Below are 21,645 nucleotides of genomic sequence, written 5' to 3' on the forward strand. Positions count from 1 at the left end.
TGATTGAGAGCCATACCAGGCCAAAACAAAGAAATACAAAAACATAGAAAAAAGGACATAGAATGCCCACCCTAGTCACACCCTGGCCTAACCAAAATAGAGAACAAAAACCTCTCTATGGCCAGGGCATGACAGCAGCACTCAGGTCCACAAAAGGCGTGGATTTGTTTAGGGTGCATTACGGCCACAAAGGGGATGCTGCCATGAAATTTGAAGCATTATCAAGTGCTTGTCAAATTGTGAATGAGAGACTATTGGAGTGTGAACAGCATGCGCAAAAAAAACAAAGCAGAGCTCATGCCGTTCAAGCAACCTTTTTCAAATCATCATTAGAGTCTCATCATGCAGCCTTACCACGTATTAAAAATGTAAACACAACATATAGTCCAGCATTTGTAGAACAACTAAAGTTACATTGATAACTCTAAATTAGGCATATAGGAGTACCTATTTCTTTGTTACTGCTCAACACAGAATAGCTGCATGTGTGCACTCCCTCAAATCATTTGGAGAAAATATGTATATTTTATTCAGCTTTGTTCAATTGTGTTCTTCAAACTATAAAATACCGCCACGGAATTCTAAGCAAATCTTATCTGCTAAATGAACTAGTGTAGCCCACAGCCATTTGGCATAGCCACATCGGGACCTAACATAAGGACAACTCAGAGTATGCTATTATTTTCTTCTGAAATAGACTTCATTTTCTTCATATCATCCTTCTTTAGACCTGTCTAAAATAAATAATGGATTTATTGTGAAGGTGTAGGCTATATTAAATGGATTTATTAGACTTTTTAAAATGGCTTGTAGGCTATGTGTGGGAGCCAGGAGATGCTAAATGTGTTTATGTTAATTGCCGGTTACCGTGAAACCGACAGTTATTTGCTTGACAATCTCCGACTGACAACATTTTGGGACCACCACAGCCCTACCTTGGTATGTCCACAACATCCTCTGTAGTATTTTCCGATAGAACAAACCGTTATATCCAGTGTCTCAAGTGTGAATTGATGGTAAATCACTGTTCAGAGGGAGAGAGAGAGAAAGGGAGAGAGGGAGGGACGTGCTTCCACTTCAATCAGCCCTGTGTTTTCCACTGCTGTGCACAAACCTATCTCTGCATCTGAGCTTGAAGGACATCTGACTTATAATGCTGAGCAGAGCTTAAAGAGTGACAAGTGCTCAGAACAACCTTGATTGGAACACTTCCTTTCTGTATACGTTTACATCAAGACGTGAGCCTATCAGGGCAGACTGAAGATCATTCCTCCAGGTTACGGGTAGTGTTTCACTAGGAATTTCAATACTGCTAGAGATGGAGTTGTGTATCGAAGTATTACAAGAATGGTGTTATGGTCTTTGGTATGATGTTGACAAAGGTCGATGGGCCGACATTGTTTTGAGCCGGTAGGTTCATGTCGGCTAGAGTTTGTGGTACAGTACCTACAGTACAGAGCCCATCATTGTCATCCTTTAATTATATCCACTTTGAAAACACTTTGACTTCAGGGTTGCTATCCCTCTATCTTCCCAGATGTATTTCAACCCTACAACTTTGAGGCTATTAATCTCATGGAACCGCTTAGAGAACGTTTCAGCACCTACACTTCCATGACAGCTCACACAGTTGTTTAATGTCATCAGTCTTTCGGGCACTTCCCCGTCACTAACGACATCTGACAGATCCCCCTTAAGAAACGTTTTTCTGAAGGTTAATCATCCCGTTTCCCGCCTGTGGTCCTCTTTGGATCAGACGCTCGCTATCCGTTTCCAAGCAGCCGAGCCGCTGACACTTTGAATTCAGAACGCGCCCTTCAGCCGCACATTTCTCCACGGTAATTAGGATCGGAGAGAGCAGGAGTGTCAATGTAAAAGTTTAAAGGGAAGACTGTGGGTTTGACTGATGCTTCTAATGGCCTTCGGGCGCCAAGGCCTTGTTCTTACAATGGCGTTCGATGGGGGAATGATGAGGGGGGGTTGAAGGAGAGGATGGAGGGGGGTATCATTAATCTACAGGTGACGCCACACAATCTGAAACAACGTCGTTCTTTTTCCATCAACAGGAAGTCATAACTCATCTATACCAGAGCCGTCCATGACTTTTGGTGGTTCATTTTTGACAGACAAGGATATTTAAAGTCGTTAATCACTGGCACTATTATCTCGCTGTTACCAAAGTCATTAAGATGGATAGACGTGATTGGCAATACTTGATTTGATATGGTTCATAATAATACAGTAAGATGGATGTGTGGATTGAACCTAATGTTTTGTTCACATAATAGGCTACGATTGATGTAATGCACCATGACAACGGAAGAGGATGGTTAGACCACGGATGCTTTAACAGTGTTGAAATGAATTGATTGATTCAGGGGCGGTAACACTATTTTGTTAAGTGAGGAAGCGGAAGCATATTTCAGCTAATTAACACCGGAATGGCTAATTGATCCATGATCTACACTGTATGCTCTCAGGTCTTACATAGATAATCAGGTATTGTGCTGATATATTTTACAGTGATTTTACATTGTCAAAATCAGAACGTTCTCTGGTAACTAAGATGTTGTTACAGAGCTGGAACCACAGGTCCCAGAGTGGTGGGTCATTTTTTTCAGACTCTATAGTGTATGTGTCACGGCTGTTCGAATGATTGGACCAAAATGCAGCGTCGGTTTTGTTCCACATATTTATTAACCGTGAAACTGAATGCAATACACTTAAATACTTGAAAACACAAAAACAACAAACTGTGACGCAGAGAAGAAAACACACTACTCAAAATATAATCACCCACAAAACACAAGTGGGACAAACATCAACTTAAATATGGCCTCCAATTAGAGACAACAACCGGCTGCCTCTAATTGGAGGTTATGCCCAACCTATAAATGCAAAACTAGAAACTAAACATAGAAATACAAAAACGGACAAACACCCCCCTGTCACGCCCTGACCTACTCTACCATAGAAAATAACAACTTACTATGGTCAGGACGTGACAGTATGACAGTGATTAAATCAGTTGTGACAATGTTTTATATGGGGTATAATGGGATGAAAAAAACTGTTATCAGGTCACATGGTTTTAAAAAAGAATCCTGGAAAAACCTGGGGAGGATGGGGAGGATGAAAATCTTGTCAAACTTCAGCAACCTTGTACTTGTTCATATGAATTATATTTTAAAACTAGACTAACAGGGGTTTCCTCTACAAACACAGAGACAACTGTGATTGGACAATAGAACATGCTTTATGCATGTTTGCATCGTGTAGGCCTATGCAACTTTGCAGGGCTCCTGAGTGGTGCAGTGGTCTAAGGCACTGCATCTCAGTGCAAGAGGCATCACTACAGTCCCTGTTTCGATTCCAGGCTGTATCACATCAGGCCGTGATTGGGAGTTCCATAAGGCGGCGCACAATTGACCCAGCGTCGTCCGGGTTTGGCCGGGTTAGGCCGTCATTGTAAATAAGAATTTGTTCTTAACTGACTTGCCTAGTTAAAGTTTAAATTGAAACCAAAAAAAGGTATGTCTAATAAAAAAAATGAACGACAGTCTACAGAATGTCATCACTATTATGTTGATTCATTAATTCCAGTTAAACATTTAGGATGGAAAAGATATAGGCAGCCTAACCAGCCCAAGTTTGAATAGAAACCAAGTTTGATCACATACACATTTTCTCCTAACACAAATAAATGGATTATAAATATTTAACATTACCACTTTATTTACCCTGGCCAGATGGACAGGGCGCATAGGCTGTATGAAGCTGCTGTTGTTAGTAGCCTAGTGTTACGCGGAGTGGAATAGGGGATCCCAGAGCAGACTCAGATGAGGTGACTGGGATGAAGTAACCAAGGTATTTATTGAAACACAGGGGGAAGATGGAGTGCAGGCCAGGGGAAGCTCGGGTGGGTTGCAGGAAACCAGGTGAGGAGGCTGAGGCTGGAGCGAGAGGGGTTGGGACAGGGTAAGCAGGTCCGTAGGGGAATCCAAGGGAGTAGTAGAGTGGGGAATCCAGGACAGAGTAGCAGGATGACGAGACGTGGAACTGGAGACAGAGACCAGAGTCAGAGCGGGCAAAACTGTAGCCGAGAAGAAAACAGCGTCAGGCAAGGAAAACAGGCACCACAGGATCTAATAGTAACAGCTAGACGCGTAGACTGACTGAGCAGAGATTACGATCTGGCAGCGTGGAAGTGGCAGGGCTGAGTATTTGTAGAGGTCTTGATTATGAAACAGGTTGCAGCTGGTAGGGATCTGCTCTGACTCCAGCACACCTGTTTCCGCCCACACAATCACACACACACACACAGAGAGAGAGAGTGGGAGAGAGTACTGGGGGAGTGGCGGCAGGTCAAGGAGACACAGGATGAGCTGTAGAGGGTGTTGCAGGAGCAGATGTGACACCTAGTCCTGCAACATTTATTGAAAGAGTTTTTGCATGTGTCTGTCAGGGTGATGTATTATCACGTTTGCGAAATAAATACCGGAGGAAAGTGGAAAGCGCACTTGAGTGTGTGTTGTGCCCAGCCCACGCAGCCCGTGATTTCCGTGAATCTGATTGGTCAAGCACTCACCGAACCTGCAGTACTCTGATGTGAAGGACAGATAAATTGCGAGTTGACAAATCATGAAGCAAATCAGTCTAAAAAACAGTACTTTGCTTCAATATTTTGTACTACACTAAATAAGAAATGGTGCTCCACCTGATTGAAAAGGGAAAATGTCTGCTTGCCACACGTTTTTCGACGGCCCTGTGTTGTTCGTAGCTGGTTAGAGGATTATTAATGTAATGTCAACACTCAACATATTGCCACATAATAATAAACTTACCAGTCAAAAGAGTCTGGCATCACAATTTATTTTACAACTGATCACAAATAAGGGTTATACTGTTAGCGCTGTCTTATTTTCCTGAAGGAGAGAGATCCAGTAAGGGTTATAATGTTAGTGCTGTATTATTTTCCTGAAGGAGAGATCGAGTAAGGGTTATACTGTTAGTGCTGTATTATTTTCCTGAAGGAGAGATCCAGTAAGGGTTATACTGTTAGTGCTGTCTTATTTTCCTGAAGGAGAGATCCAGCAAGGGTTATACTGTTAGTGCTGTCTTATTTTCCTGAAGGAGAGATCCAGTAAGGGTTATACTGTTAGTGCTGTCTTATTTTCCTGAAGGAGAGATCCAGTAAGGGTTATACTGTTAGTGCTGTCTTATTTTCCTGAAGGAGAGATCCAGTAAGGGTTATACTGTTAGTGCTGTCTTATTTTCCTGAAGGAGAGAGATCCAGTAAGGGTTATACTGTTAGTGCTGTCTTATTTTCCTGAAGGAGAGAGATCCAGTAAGGGTTATACTGTTAGTGCTGTCTTATTTTCCTGAAGGAGAGAAATCTAGTAAGCGACTAATCTTTTTAGTCAGTTAAAATAAAAGCGCCATAATGTACCTTCATTCTTTGATTGGTGAATAATTAAGTGATACTGTGTTTCGGCTTTGCCCTCCGTAATGATGGCAATAATTCATGTTATGCTGATGAACCCACAGAAAGAGTTGCATAAGGCATTTCAAATGGCTAAATGATTACAGCTTCAGATGAATGGAGTGAACTGTGAACAACGGCATGTTTCCTAACTGCGATAAATGCATTAGTGTAAATGTGAGAAAGACCTCCCCGAATGCGGAATCATTTACAGAATCCCGACCAAATTGCCTATGCCTGGTGGATGGGATGTGAAATAGATTTCAAATGGTTTAATTATCACTATTATAAAAGGATTTTTCATAAAGTGATGAAAGATCATCGGCAGGCCACTTGTTTAAGGAGTTCCTGTTTGTGTGCATGTGTGTGTGCGTATGTGTGTGTGCGTGTACATGCATCTTTGTGCATGCTGGTGTCCCTCTTACAGTGAGTCAGCCCTGTGGATTTCTGTCTTGTGTGTACTCTGACTGCTATGGCCCCTGGGTGACAGGCATGGGTGTATAAGACATTATCAGCTGTGATTCTCAGGGGTCAGAGCCTGAGGTGACAGTGCACATGCTGGAGTTGAGACAGACAGACAGACTCCCTCCTGCCACTTAGAGTCCATTATGAAGAGAGGGGTTCCTCTATATTACCCAGAATGCATTGTTGTCTGCCAGTTGTCAGTCAGGGTCGGTGACAGGGCTGCAGTAAGGTGGGGCAACAGTCTCTCTCTCCCTGTCTCTCTGTCTCTCTTTCTCTCTTTATTTCACTCTCTGTCTCTATCTCTCTTACTCTCCCTCTCTCTTTCAATCTCTCTCCCCCTCTCACTCTCTCCCTTTCTATTTTCAATTGGCTCTACTCTTTACTTACCTAGTCAGTATGGTTCTATGATTGACAGAGAGGCTGATAGGTAGATGGCAGGTTCTTGGCTTGCAGAATGGATTACAAGGCATGTTGTGGAAAAGCAACATTTATTTTTTATGTTTCCAGAACACCTAAGTGCACTTTGTATTCTAAAATTACTGTACTCTCAATTACTTTCCCATTTAGAAACATTACACAGGGTTTTAACCTTTTTGAGCAAAATAGAGTCTAGCAGTAATTGCAGTAACTTTTCTCTGCTTTTATATATAGGTTGATCTGAAAACCTTTATCAAACTATTGTGTGCACATACAGATGCTGTCATACAGGCAAGTGTTTGATTCCATTTACTCACTGTTTTTTTTACTAATAAAAAAAAAAGCAATCCAATGCATTATGCTAATCAATTAATTTGACTATTTTATGGTTATCCAAATACATTAATTTTCCTTCAGTTGAATATAATTCACAACAGAAATGAGAACCTGATAGTTGTATATGTGTTTTAGTCCTCCATTTTGCATCAGCACTGTCAGCCATAGCAACACATTCATCAACAGAGAAAGGGGGAACTCAATTTGATACGGGAGAATTTCATTTGACCTTTTATGCAGTAAGTGGGTCTGAATGAGAACTGCACATACATCAATAGATTCTCAACCTTCCAGAAGTGTCGATGGTTAATACAGCAACATTTCCGCAGAATACTGATCAGATGCTGGCTCTCCGCTTCTACCATATCAACATGAATTTGGCTCGAATTGTATGCAGTTTGGATTAGTGAGGCCACATCTGTTCTTTCTTTGGCCACCTTGTTCATTGTTATGACTGCACAGTGGAGGTAGAAAGGCTGTTCACAATATCAGGTTTTACTTGTAACAAAAAAATATATGCTTTTTAATTTACTTCTGTTGTCCTCCAGGAGTTGCTGAATCGCCTCTCTACTTCAGTTTGGTCCTCAATTCATACACCTTGGTTGGAGAGCGAGTGTGATCCCTGTGATCCCTTTCCTTTGCACAATATCACTGTAGTCGTAAAATAGAAATAATATTGTTATAATAGATAAGGCAACATTTATTCTGCAGAGTATACAAATGTCTCGTGTCTTCCCTGTGGTTTTTTTCACTCTCTGTCCGTCTGTAAGATGGCGCTGGAGCAGAAGGCAGACGTTTTACGTGTCCCCAACCGATTGTGTTTTTTTGTTTGTTTATCTGCGTTGTTCGTAACTTATTTTTTCACTCTTTTTGTACATAATGTTGCCGCTACCGTCTCTTATGACCGAAAATAACTTCTAGACATCAGGACTGCGATTACTCACCATGGACTAGCAGAAACTAGCACGACTCTGATGAACCCGAGGCGGAGGATATACGGCTTCCTCGGGAACAGGCGCCGACCCCAGTGATCTGCGTGAAGAGGAGGCGGAGAAAGAGAGGCTGGAGAGCGGGCTGCCTTCTGAGAAGTTGGAGGCGATCTGATAGATCCCCACTTCCCGCAATTCTGCTAGAAAAAACATGCAATCTTTGGACAATAAAATGGACGAGTTACTGGGAAGATTAAACTACCAACGGGACATTAAAATCTGTAACATTTTATGCTTCACGGAGTAGTGGCTGAAGGACGACAATATCAACATACATCTGGCGGGTTATACGATGTACCGGCAGGATAGAACAGCAGCGTCTGGTAAGACAAGGGGCGGTGGTCTATGTATTTTTGTAAACAACAGCTGGTGCACGATATCTAAGGAAGTCTTGAGCTATTGCTCGCCTGAGGTAGAGTTTATCACGATAAGCTGCAGACCACACTACCTACCGAGAGAGTTTTCATCTACAGTGGGGGGAAAAAGTATTTGATCCCCTGCTGATTTTGTATGTTTGCCCACTGATAAAGAAAGGATCAGTCTATAATTTTAATGGTAGGTTTATTTGAACAGTGAGAGACAGAATAACAACAAAAATATCCAGAAAAACGCATGTCAAAAATTGATTTGCATTTTAATGAGGGAAATAAGTATTTGACCCCCTCTCAATCAGAAAGCTTTCTGGCTCCCAGGTGTCTTTTATACAGGTAACGAGCTGAGATTAGGAGCACACTCTTAAAGGGAGTGCTCCTAACCTCAGCTTGTTACATGTAAAAAAGACACCTGTCCACAGAAGCAATCAATCAATCAGATTCCAAACTCTCCACCATGGCCAAGACCAAACAGCTCTCCAAGGATGTCAGGGACAAGATTGTAGACCTACACAAGGCTGGAATGGGCTACAAGACCATCGCCAAGCAGCTTGGTGAGAAGGTGACAACATTTGGTGAGATTACTCGCAAATGGAAGAAACACAAAAGAACTGTCAATATCCCTCGGTCTGGGGCGTCATGCAAGATCTCACCTCGTGGGGTTGCAATGATCATGAGAACGGTGAGGAATCAGCCCAGAACGACACGGGAGGATCTTGTCAATGATCTCAAGGCAGCTGGGACCATAGTCACCAAGAAAACAATTGGTAACACACTACGCTGTGAAGGACTGAAATCCTGCAGCGCCCGCAAGGTCCCCCTGGTCAAGAATACATATACATGCCCATCTGAAGTTTGCCAATGAACATCTGAATGATTCAGAGGACAACTGGTGAAAGTGTTGTGGTCAGATGAGACCAAAATGGAGCTCTTTGGCATCAACTCAACTTGCCGTGTTTGGAGGAGGAGGAATGCTGCCTATGACCCCAAGAACACCATCTCCACCGTCAAACATGGAGGTGGAAACATTATGCTTTGGGGGTGTTTTTCTGCTAAGGGGACAGGACAACTTCATCGCATCAAAGGGACGATGGACGGAGCCATGTACCGTCAAATCCTGGGTGAGAACATCCTTCCCTCAGCCAGGGCATTGAAAATGGGTCGTGGATGGGTATTCCAGCATGACAATGACCCAAAACACACGACCAAGGCAACAAAGGAGTAGCTCAAGAAGAAGCACATTAAGGTCCTGGAGTGGCCTAGCCAGTCTCCAGACCATAATCCCATAGAAAATCTGTGGAGGGAGCTGAAGGTTCGAGTTGCCAAACGTCAGCCTCGAAACCTTAATGACTTGGAGAAGATCTGCAAAGAGGAGTGGGACAAAATCCCTCCTGAGATGTGTGCAAACCTGGTGGCCAACTACAAGAAACGTCTGACCTCTGTGATTGCCAACAAGGGTTTTGCCACCAAGTACTAAGTCATGTTTTGCAGAGGGGTCAAATACTTATTTCCCTCATTAAAATGCAAATAATATTATAACATTTTTGACATGCGTTTTTCTGGATTTTTGTTGTTGTTATTCTGTCTCTCATTGTTCAAATAAACCTACCATTAAAATTATAGACTGTCAAACTGTGCTGCTGTTATCTGCCCAGAGACAGGAGATGCGTCAATCCAGTTTCTGAAGGCTTTAGAGAGCCAATGGAAGCCTTATAAAGTGTCACGTAACAGCTCAGATACTGTAGTTTCGATAGACAAGCAACAGAAGGACTACAAATTCGCAGAAAGGCCACTTCCTGCTTGGAATCTTCTCAGGTTATTGCCTGCCATATGAGTTCTGTTATACTCATAGACACCATTCAAACAGTTTTAGAAACTTTATCCAAATCTACTAATAAAATGCATATTCTCGTTTCTGGGCAAGAGTAGTAACCAGTTTAAATCGGGTACGTTTTTTATCCGGCCGTGAAAATACTGCCTTCTATCCCAGACAGGTTAAGAGTGTGCTCCTAATCTCAGCTCGTTACCTGTATAAAAGACACCTGGGAGCCAGAAATTTTTCTGATTGACAGGAGGTCAAATACTTATTTCCCTCATTAAAATGCAAATAAATTTATAACATTTTTGACATGCGTTTTTCTGGATTTTTTGGTTGTTATTCTGTCTCTCACTGTTCAAATAAACCTACCATTAAAGTTATAGACTGATCATTTCTTTGTCAGTGGGCAAACGTACAAAATCAGCAGGGGATCAAATACTTTTTTCCCTCACTGTACTTCTATGCTCGCTTCGAGGCAAATAACACTGAAACATGCATGAGAACACCAGCTGTACCAGAAGACTGACTGTATGATCACGCTCTTGGCAGCCGATGTGAGTTAGACCTTTAGACAGGTCAACATTCACAAGGCCAGACGGATTACCAGGACGTGTACTGCGAGCATGCGCTGACCAACTAGCAAGTGTCTTCACTGATATTTTCAACCTCTCCCTGTCTGAGTCTGTAATACCAACATGTTTCAAGCAGACCACCATGGTGCCTGTGCCCAAGAATACTAAGATAACCTGCCTAAATGACTACCGAACCGTAGCACTCACGTCTGTAGCCATGAAGTGCTTTGATTGGCTGGTTATGGCTCACATCAACACTATCATCCCAGAAACCCTAGACCCACTCCAATTTGCATACCGCCCCAACAGATCCACAGATGATGCAGTCTCTATTGCACTCCACACTGCCCTTTCCCACCTTGACAAAAGGAACACCTATGTGAGAATGCTATTCATTGACTACAGCTCAGCGTTCAACACCATAGTGCCCTCAAAGCTCATCAATAAGCTAAGGACCCTGGGACTAAACACCTCCCTCTGCAACTGGATCCTGGACTTCCTGAGGGGCCGCCCCCAGGTGGTAAGGGTAGGTAACAACACATCCGCCACGCTGATCCTCAACACAGGGGCCCCTCAGGGGTGCGTGCTCAGCCTCCTCCTGTACTCCCTGTTCACACATGACTGCACGGCCAGGCACGACTCCAACACCATCATTAAATTTGCCGATGACACAACAGTGGTAGGCCTGATCACCGACAACAACGCGACAGCCTATAGGGAGGAGGTCAGAGACCTGGCCGTGTGGTGCCAGGACAACAACCTCTCCCTCAACGTTATCAAGACAAAGGAGATGATTGTGGACTACAGGAAAAAGAGGACCGAGCATGCCCCCATTCTAATCGACAGGGCTACAGTGAAGCAGGTTGAGAGCTTCAAGTTCCTTGGTATCCACATCACCAACAAACTAACATGGTCCAAGCACACCATGACAGTCGTGAAGAGGGCACGACAAAACCTATTCCCCCTCAGGAGACTGAAAAGAGTTGGCATGGGTCCTAAGATCCTCAAAAGGTTCTACAGCTGCACCATCGAGAGCATCCTGACTGGTTGCATCACTGCCTGGTATGGCAACTGCTCGGCCTTCGACCGCAAGGCACTACAGAAGGTAGTGCGAACCCTCAAGCTTCCTGCCATCCAGGACCTCTAGACCTCTATACCCCCTACCCCTCCCCTCTCCACACCACTGCCACTCCCAGTTGTCATCTATGCATAGTCACTTTAATTAACTCTACCTACAGGTACATGTACATACTACCTCAACTAACCGGTGCCCCCGCACATTGACTCTGTACCGACACCCCCCTGTATATATTGTTGTTTTTTACTGCTTCTGTTTAATTTCTTGTTATCTTTATCTCTTATTCTTATCTGTATTTTTTGAAACTGCACTGTTGGTTCGGGGCTCGTAAGTAAGCATTTCACTGTAAGGTCTACACCTGTTGTATTCAGCATTTCACTGTAAGAGCTACACCTGTTGTATTCAGCATTTCACTGTAAGAGCTACACCTGTTGTATTCGGCGCATGTGACTAATACCATTTGATTTGATTTGATGACTCGTTTTACTCTCTTTCATGATTCACCTCTCTTTCTCTCACATCAAATATCCCTCATTCTTCTCTTCTCTTCGCTCTCTCTCATTCTAACAACTCCCTTTCTTTCTCCTCCTTTCTCATCACCACTCACCTTGCTGTCTTATCTTCTGTTTGCAGAGATGGAGTGAAGAGGAAAGAGCCTAACGTTAAGGGCAGGAGCCAGCTGTGTGAGGTAAGGAATGACTCAGTGTTTTCTATTATCAAACCCTTTCTGCTGGTTTGGCCCCTCTGTTTCTCTGTCTAATCACATCATTCATAACTGATATAAAGAACCAACATTGTATTTGACTCACTATGCTGCCTGTACTGTACTAAAACATCCCAGTATTTGGCAGCATACAATATAACATTGCAACAGAAGGCCCCAGAATATATATGAAAACACACAGTACAGCACTGTTGTCAATTTACCTGTAATAACCTAGCTGGCTAACACCTTGACTGTTACAATGTTTCAAAGCTGCTTTTCGATCTACTTGTAGCAGCCTAGCTACTGTAGCTAACAGCTTGTCAATCTACTTGTAGCAGCCTAGCTACTGTAGCTAACACCTTGTCAATCTAACAGTAGCAGCCTAGCTAGCTAACACCTTGTCAATCTACCTGTAGCAGTCTAGCTAGCTAAAACCTTGTCAATCTACCTGTAGTAGCCTAGCTAGCTAACACCTTGTCAATCTACTTGTAGCAGCCTACAGTAGCTAGCTAACACCTTGTCAATCTAACTGTAGCAGCCTAGCTAGCTAACACCTTGTCAATCTACCTGTAGCAGTCTAGCTAGCTAACACCTTGTCAATCTACCTGTAGTAGCCTAGCTAGCTAACACCTTGTCAATCTACCTGTAGCAGTCTAGCTAGCTAACACCTTGTCAATCTACCTGTAGCAGCCTACAGTAGCTAGCTAACACCTTGTCGAAGCTAACTCTAGCAGCCTAGCTAGCTAACACATTGACATATAGTGTTACATAATGGCTGCTATGTAATGTGATTGGGAGGAAAAACTATATACAATCCTATGCTAAGCTACGAGGGGTTCTTAGCCTTGTGCTGACCTTCAGCTTTTGTTTTAGTGAATCAGTGCTTGCATCCTAAATGTCACCTTATTCCCTATATAGTACACCACTTTTGACAAGGGCTCATAGGGCTATGGTCAAAGGTAGTGCACTATATAGGAAATAGGGTGCCATTTGGAATACATACAGTGTGTTGCAGGTAGAAAGGTCATCCATGTTCCATGCTGTAGAGTAAAGCTGAGAGGTATGTTGCAGGCTCCATCATTAGTGCTGGCTAACAACAGGGCAAGAGGCGCCTGCCTACCTACCTACTGCTCCAGCCCACTCACATAATTACAGCTGAACACCTTGGCGATACAAGGAGTGAATCATTCTGTCAATCTGCATACGATTGACATTTCTACCTCTAAGTAGGCTGTCGTATGTCAATGAGCTCAGGGATAATTCCACCACCTCCACTGCTACCACTGCTAAGCGCTACTGCTGTACAACTAACAGCTATACTACTTCAGTACTAATACGACTAACACTACTTATTATGATAATAATATGGGTAGAACTGATCAGAATTTGTGGTCATCATTCTACTTACACTGAACTATAATGTTTTATTGAAGACACAGAGTAAATCAGAAATGTGCACAGCTTCAGCTACCATTTCTAGAGATCAATTTCTAATAGAGGAAGATGTATAAAAGGCCTACGTCTTTTTGTGAGACTGTGTTCAACTCGTCGCTTCACCCTGTGTTCTGTGAAAAGCGGGAGGCTGGGTTAGTCGAACCCGTCTCTGCTTTCGTAGACGCCCATGTTGTCTTGGCACAGTCTAATTACCAAAGGCAAACAGCACAGAGAACTTTCAAGAGCTGCCTGCCGCGTTACGTGAATGCAGATATGATTGGGAAGCGACAGCAGAAGAGTTCCTAGATACAGTGTGGCGAAGGCCGGTCATGAGTGAAAGCCAGGAGTGCAGTGATCACAGAATGGGACATAAAAAAGGTCTGAAATGCAGTCAGTGATGCATAGCCTATGTCTGGGAGAGAAAAACCACCACCGCCCACTTTTGAACCCGCCTGAACAGATCCACGGCTAGTCCAAGCGGGAGTCATATCGAGTTCAACATGAAGATGTCAGACATTTAAAATAAATCAATTTGGCTCAATTTATCTAAGGCTTTCATTTATGATGTTGTTCAGTGCAAGACCCTTGTAAATATTCCCACCCATGCTCTAGGCTAATTATCTGAAAAGCCAGAGGATCGGTGCGGGTTTTTCCGCGAGGAAGGGAAACTGTACAAAGACAGTGTTAGGCTACCTATGAATAATGCACACATCATTAGAGCAGGTTTTAGTAAAGTACCTGGTCTGACACAGATTCTAACACAGTGTATATTGTGAATAATGGGTGTGTGTGAGCTAAGAAAATGTGCCAGATAAACCCAATCTGTTATGATTAGTTTGTGCGGTATAAATTCGATTCTCATTGGATAGAACTATAATGCAAAAACAAGCATTTCACTACTCTAGCTTGAAGTTGCAGATTTTTCGTTGACTTGCAACCTGACAAGAGTCGGATGATAACATCACAGAACAGTGTGCCTCAGGACTGTGTGTAGCAATGCACTTAGCATAATTAAATCAATCATAAACTAATATGGGTCGTAAGCATCCTCTGAAATATTCAAATAGGAATTTTCCTTGTCCTTTCCCATGCAAATCATCCCAAATATGTTCAGTTTACACTACTGTATATATGTCAATTCAACTGAAGCAGTAAAGCACCGTATAGTGCTCTGCTAATTGAATGGTCTTCGGTGGGGATCTGACTCAATTTCTCTAGACTCCATAATCATTTATCAATGACACCTCAGCAGGTGCTTCATCATGTTTCCAGACCAATTTTTCCATCGTCCTCCCTATGAATACATTATGTTTCCACCCCATACATCTTCCTGGCCCGTCCTTGCGCGTGGACTGAGTAGAGTAGAGTATTACTTTATTAATCCCATCTAGGGGACAAAAGTAGGGTACTATATAGGGAATAGGGTGCCATAACGTATAAGGACAGGAAACAATGACAGACACACAACCAAACACAACACATATCAAGACACATGAAGGCACCTGCACCTTAGCGTCTGCAGAAGAACAGTCGGATTCAAGTGCTGTTTTCCATCCCACCCTGGAGGAAAAAACAGCAAGAATACTGTTCACAAAAGGAAGACATCATAAAACAGTTCATCAATTATACTCGTTAAAAAGCCTCATGTCTTTGGGTAAAAATGTCTAAACCTCTGTGGAACTTCTGGGCAGGATGGACCTGCTACTGAAGCTGCTCCTGTGTTGCATTAGAGTGCTGTGGAGTGGGTGGGTGTCATTGTCCATGATCATGTGTGTTTTTGCTTGCAGCTTTTTTATGAACATGTCCTGCATTGATTACAGGCTGCAGCCAATTGTAGCACTGGCTTTCCTGATGATTTTGTCAAGCTTGTTTATATCCTCCTTGGCTAAATTATCTTTCCAGCACACAGTGGCATAGCTTACTATACTCACCACGACACTGCTGTAGAACATAGAACATGCGAAGCATTTTGTCACAGACGTTAAAAGATCTAAGCTTCCTTAAAAAGTACAGTTTGGATTGGGCTTTTTTGTAGACGCTGTGGGAGTTCACCTTCCAGTTCAGTTTGTTTCCACAATTACACCCAAGTACTTGTAAGCGTCAACAGTACCAATCTCTTCACCATTAATAAAAATAGGATTAAAACCATTCTTTATTTTTCCTCAAATCTACCACTAGCTCCTTGGTCTTCAGCACATTCATTGGCCTCACACCCTTACACAAAGGACATAGTTGTATCCATGTGATTAGCATCGGGGTACGTCCAAAATGTCACCCTTTTCCCTATATAGTGCACTAATTTTGACCTGGTCAAAGGTAGTGCACTATACAGGGAATATAGTGCAATTTTACATGCACCCAATGCCACTCCACAAGGTGAATTATATCTGGAATAGATATGCAATCTGTGTTTTTGGCAATCAGTGTTTCCGATTGTATTTGTTTTGTATTATTATTTTTATTTCAACAGGGAGTCACCATTGAGACCAGGGTCTTTTTCACAAGGGAACCATGCATATACACTATATATACAAAAGTATGTGGACACCCCTTCAAATTAGTGGATTCAGCTATTTCAGTCACACCCGTTGCTGGCAGGTGTATAAAATCGAGTACACAGCCATGCAATCTCCATAGACAAACATTTGCATTAGAATGGCCTTACTGAAGAGCTCTGTGACTTTCAACGTGGCACTGTTCAAGGATGCCACCTTTCCAACAAGTCAGTTTGTCAAATTTCTGCCCTGTTAGAGCTGTCCCTGTCAACTGTAAGTGCTGTTATTGTGAAGTGGAAATGTCTAGGAGCAACAACGGCTCAGCTGCGAAGTGGTAGGCCACACAAGCTCACAGAATGGAACCGCCGAGTGCTGAAGTGCGTAGCGCATAAAAATCGTCTGTCCTCGGTTGCAACCCTCACTAACAAGTTCCAAACTGCCTCTGGAAGCAACGTCAGCACAAGAACCATGTTTTTCATGGTTTGGGCTAGGCCCCTTATTTCCAGTGAAGGGAAATCTTAATGCTACAGCATACAATGACATTCTAGATTATTCTGTGGTTCCAACTTTGTGGCAACAGTTTGGAGAAGGCCCGTTCCTGTGCACAAAGCGAGGTCCATACAGAAACACCAGAACATCTAATTGTAATGTATTTTGTAGTTGGTTCCAGCAATGAGGTGCTTTAAAGCTAAATGCAGATTTATCGAGTTTGGTCGACAAGAGTTAAGCAACCTTGTGAACGGGTTTGGTATCATGTTTTTATATTTTAATAGCGAAGTTAGGAAAGTTGAAAGCTTGTGTAGTAGAGCTTTGTAAAAATTGCATCCTATTCCCTATAGTGCACTACTTATAGCGAATAGGGTAAAGTAGTGCACACTATAGGGGACATAGTGGGTGCCACTTCAGACACAGTGATGGTCTGTGGTTTGTAAACTCCATACACTATAGCAGTACAAAGCTTCCTGGATGGTAAAATAGCCAACTGCAGCCAATCTTCTGTGATTATTGGTGAATGGATACTAAGCTAATGGAGTCGTTGGATCCTACTCTGAAATTAACAGCCACTCTCCCACAGAGCCCTGTGCGTTTTAATTAATTAGTCGATAGTCGCTAATCAATCAGACCTGAATTACAGAGGGAAATTAGAAGGATAAACCCCAAATGCCGACCTCTGAGGAAAATCCATTCTGGCATGTATAGAGAGGGAGGGAGGGAGGGAGGGAGGGAGGGAGGGAGGGAGGGAGGGAGGGAGGGAGGTGGGATGCTGTTTCTACTACAGCTGTGTAGGAAAGCTGTTTCCCTAACATGTTAAGGATGCATCTGAGGATTAGCATTGAGAATCAATAGGAAACGCTAAATGACCGAAGCAAGTCTGACTCAACATATAGTGTTCGTATGTGACAGTAAAACACATTTGAATTTTTTTCCTCTCTGAAAAAGGAAGTCATGGAATGATCTTAGTAAGGGTTGTTGTGGTGAATGTGGGTGATGCCATCCAACCTGGCATCCACCCATTTGTTGTAGGGAAAAGTACCACTGAGTGGATTTCTCTAGTACCACATTCCTGATAAAGGTTCCCTTATAGTAGTGTAGGCACACAAAGCAAGCATCTGCTGCCTGCCACTCTAGTGCAAAAAGTGCAAAAATTAACACATGCACACATACACACACCTACACACACATGCAAACACACACCAACTAAAAATGACCAATAAAACTATTGAGTGGTACTGGGTGACATGATTCTATTTTCCAGTCTATATGTAGTTACTGTGGAGGGGGAACAACAGCTAAGAACACTTTTAATCTCAGATCAATGGAGCATGGCTGTAATTGGAATAACGCAACATACCAGGGTGGGAAACAGGCATTTGAGAAGATTACGCTGTGTCAGATTAAATGACACAGTGCACAGGTTTCATTAGTCTAGCATGAAGCGCTTCTCTTCAGTTCCAGGGGGTATAAACACACAAACCCACTGCTCCTGAGATAGAGGGGCAGGAATGTGGGGATGTGATATTCAATCAAATCCGTTCTCGGGTTTATGGGGGAAACAAAACAAAAAACAAATGATAATTGATTTGATATTGGATTAGATTCATATAACCCTTTCCTAGGGGACACAAAGTGCTGTGTACTGCAGATTACGCTGTATGCAATGGGAGAAATTCAAACAACCACTTAAGATATGAAGGCTAGATAATGGAATCATAGCTAATAGGGTTAAAACTTGTCTCAGCTCTACAGTAGCTTGAACCCTTTTTACTGTAACCCACAAAAGCAATTGTAAAGTTGAGTTGAGCTTTAGAGTCCCAAGGTCTAAAACTAGGGTCAGCCGCAAAGAAAGGTTTCAAATCATCAGCTTAGTCTGATTACACAGATCGAGGAAAATACATGTTTTCAGACACATAATGACATTTCGCAAAAATCGTGTATACATTCACAACTGTAAATTCTCTTCACCAGGCGTCGCTAAGCTGAGCACATTGTGTAGAGATTGTTTTGTAGTCTGTGAAAGCTTGGATGGTATAGGTCTTATAGCTCTCAGAAGAACAATAAATACCTTTTAGTGTTGTGTCTACAGAGTAGCTTTAATAGGGTAAACTCTGAAGCTGTTTTCTGGATCTGTAATGTATACTGCTCAGTCAAGTGTTTCTGTCCAGTTGATTTGTTGTTTTTAGGTGATAGAAATATCGGATTTTGGGGTGGAACTATAGAGTGTAAAATGCCTGTACTTGATAGTTCAAGCACGTCCATCAGGTCGCTTCATACTGTAAGTGCTGCATCTTTGGCAATACAGTATGCTGGACCTATTAAAGGGAAATCAATAAGCAAATAAAACAGGATCGTTTTAAGATTATTTCCTTTTTTTCCCTCTTTTGACTTTTATATCCACTTCCCTGTTTTATGTTCACGTAGTCCAACTCCTAGTATCCTTTGCGTACTGAAAGAGTGAGCGCCCCTTTCACTAGACCGACCTTTGATGAGGTGAACTTCAGTAGATGAACAGACAACTGCTGCCTCAGTTATAGTACAGCACATAAAATACTATTCTGTAGTTCAATACACCCTCAAGTCCAGGTCAGGAGCAAGAACACAATAAACCAGTATTGTGATGCCCAGTGAAATGAACACAGGTTTCAAGACGATGTTTCGAAACCTAATTTATCATGTCCTTCCTTCCTGTTCAGTTGGTCCTCCCTGTATGAGAGGGTAAACGTGAGGCATACCTCTATTCCCGACATCCACTCAGAACCAATTTTTGCGGGAATATCACAAATTGCTGCTTTGTCTCGGAACAAAGACAACATTAATTTTATCATTTGATGTTTTAACCTGGCAGTATTACTCCCAGTAATCAGAGAAAACTATATGTATATATCTTCTTAACAGTTTGACCAATGGGAGCCTGCTGTTTAGAGGGGCTGTTAACTTTTAAAGTGCTTTTCGATGGTCTTCAGGAGTTGATGTGAGCCACAGTTTTATCAGAACAGATTTTGTTCTGGGAGTATAGAAGTGGGTGTATAGAAGCCTTGTGTTGGGGTGCTGTGTGGTGGCAGATCACTGTGTGTTTGGTGTGGGTTTAAATTGAGGACTGTGTGTTGGTGTGGGTTTATATTGAGGACTGTGTGTTGGTGTGGGTTTATATTGAGGACTGTGTGTTGGTGTGGGTTTATATTGAGGACTGTGTTTGGTGTGGGTTTATATTGAGGACTGTGTGTTGGTGTGGGTTTATATTGAGGACTGTGTGTTGGTGTGGGTTTATATTGAGGACTGTGTGTTGGTGTGGGTTTATATTGAGGACTGTGTGTTGGTGTGGGTTTATATTGAGGACTGTGTGTTGGTGTGGGTTTATATTGAGGACTGTGTGTTGGTGTGGGTTTATATTGAGGACTGTGTGTTGGTGTGGGTTTATATTGAGGACTGTGTTTGGTATCTGTTTGGTATCTGTTTGGTATCTGTTGTAACAATATTGATAACGACAACGAAACCTTGGTTTGATACAATGATATGATACAAGTGTGGGCTGTGCCATTGTGTGCATGTGTATATGCTTGTTTGTGAGTGTGAGTTTTTGCGTGTCTGAGTGTCGAGCAGAGAGAGTAGCTCAAGGTCTCAGCAAGGTCTACGTTCCCCAGGGCCCCTGGAGACAGAGGTGAACCATGAGTCCTGGTCCACCCACCATAGCAGAATGCCTATAGCAGAATGCCAAACTCAAGTCTCTAGTTTCCCATGAGACATCCTTTGCTCTCACCTATCATCACAGGGGTCAGATTCAACATGACCTCCAGACATTCATAAGACAAGAGGGCTATTGTTTTCACCTCCTTGCTCTGCACTGACTTGGCTAACCTAGGCTCACAATACCGCCTGGCCCCACTCCAACCCCCCAGGCATCATGTGTGTCTGTGACAGGGACAGAGGAGGACGGTGCAACCACTTTACATGCCCACAGCTGACATTTCACCCCCTTCTGTCATCACATGCGTAACACTCTGGCATGACCGTCTGGACACTTGACCATACGATCGCTTGACCATCTGGTCATATGGCCGTATTTCACAGACTTTCACATGATGAATTCACGCGTGACACTCTAGCACAACCACCTTAATACCGTTTGACCACTTCACCATTCGACCTTCTGAACGTCTTTCAGGATATAATACATGATGTTTTCAAGGCTGCTGTGCTGGTCATTAGTCCTGCTGACCTCCCGGTAGGTTCATTTATGACATCATGTCCTGGCAGTGGTGAAGGGCATTATGAGAGGGATTACACCCAACACCCTGGCTCAGTCGGTCCCCCACGCTGGCACTGCACCTTTTCTGTTTCACATTAAAAATAAAGTAGAGTGTGTGTGTGTGGGGGGGGGGTGTATGCGATTATCAGTGTGTGCGCTGCTAGAGAGCGAGGATCGTCTTTCAGAGACACCTGAAAATGCGCAGTGCGGAGGGACTCCTGCCTTGAAGGCAGCGGTAATTGAAGTTGAAATGAAAAAGGGCTCCAGAGCCAACGCTGCCAAGAGAGGAGACGGGGAGATGAGAGGAGGGATGAGGACATGAGAGGAGCGGAGAGGAGAGAAGAGGAGAAGGGTCCAAGGGAGTCCGAATCTATAGGGGAAAATCAAAGGTGCCCCATAGGTGCTAAAGAAGTGATTTCCTTGGGGGATAATGTAGTTTGGCTCACCAACTCACCTTGAGTTATTAAAACATGGATTACCCACAGAACGCAGGGCTGAGAGAGAGAGAGAGAGAGAGAGAGAGCGAGAGACTTAATTCTTCTAGCCTTTTTAATCTGGGTTTAGAGGTAATTTGTGTTTGTAATACAGTGCATGACAACATTACCGTACTTCTATAGACTATATATACAAAGTATGTGGACACCCCTTCAAATTAGTGGATTTGGCTATTTCAGCCACACCTGTTGCTGACAGGTGTATAAAATCGAGCACACAGCCATGCAATCTCCATAGACAAA

The 21,645-nt window shown here is 43.0% G+C and overlaps 1 protein-coding gene across 9 annotated transcripts in view; it reads left to right on the plus strand.

Annotated features, from left to right (window-relative positions):
- Positions 1 to 21,645, plus strand: part of LOC106575305 (beta-1,3-galactosyltransferase 1) — a 125,829-nt gene that overhangs the window by 56,337 nt on the left and 47,847 nt on the right. For all 9 annotated transcript variants that reach the window (XR_006759982.1, XR_006759984.1, XR_006759983.1 and 6 more), the window contains exon 2: positions 12,163 to 12,217. The gene's annotated coding sequence lies outside the window, so the exon portion shown is untranslated. The remainder of the gene's footprint in view (positions 1 to 12,162; positions 12,218 to 21,645) is intronic.

The sequence above is a fragment of the Salmo salar genome, chromosome ssa17 (assembly GCF_905237065.1).
Source record: "Salmo salar chromosome ssa17, Ssal_v3.1, whole genome shotgun sequence".
NCBI classification, from domain to species: Eukaryota; Metazoa; Chordata; class Actinopteri; order Salmoniformes; family Salmonidae; genus Salmo; species Salmo salar.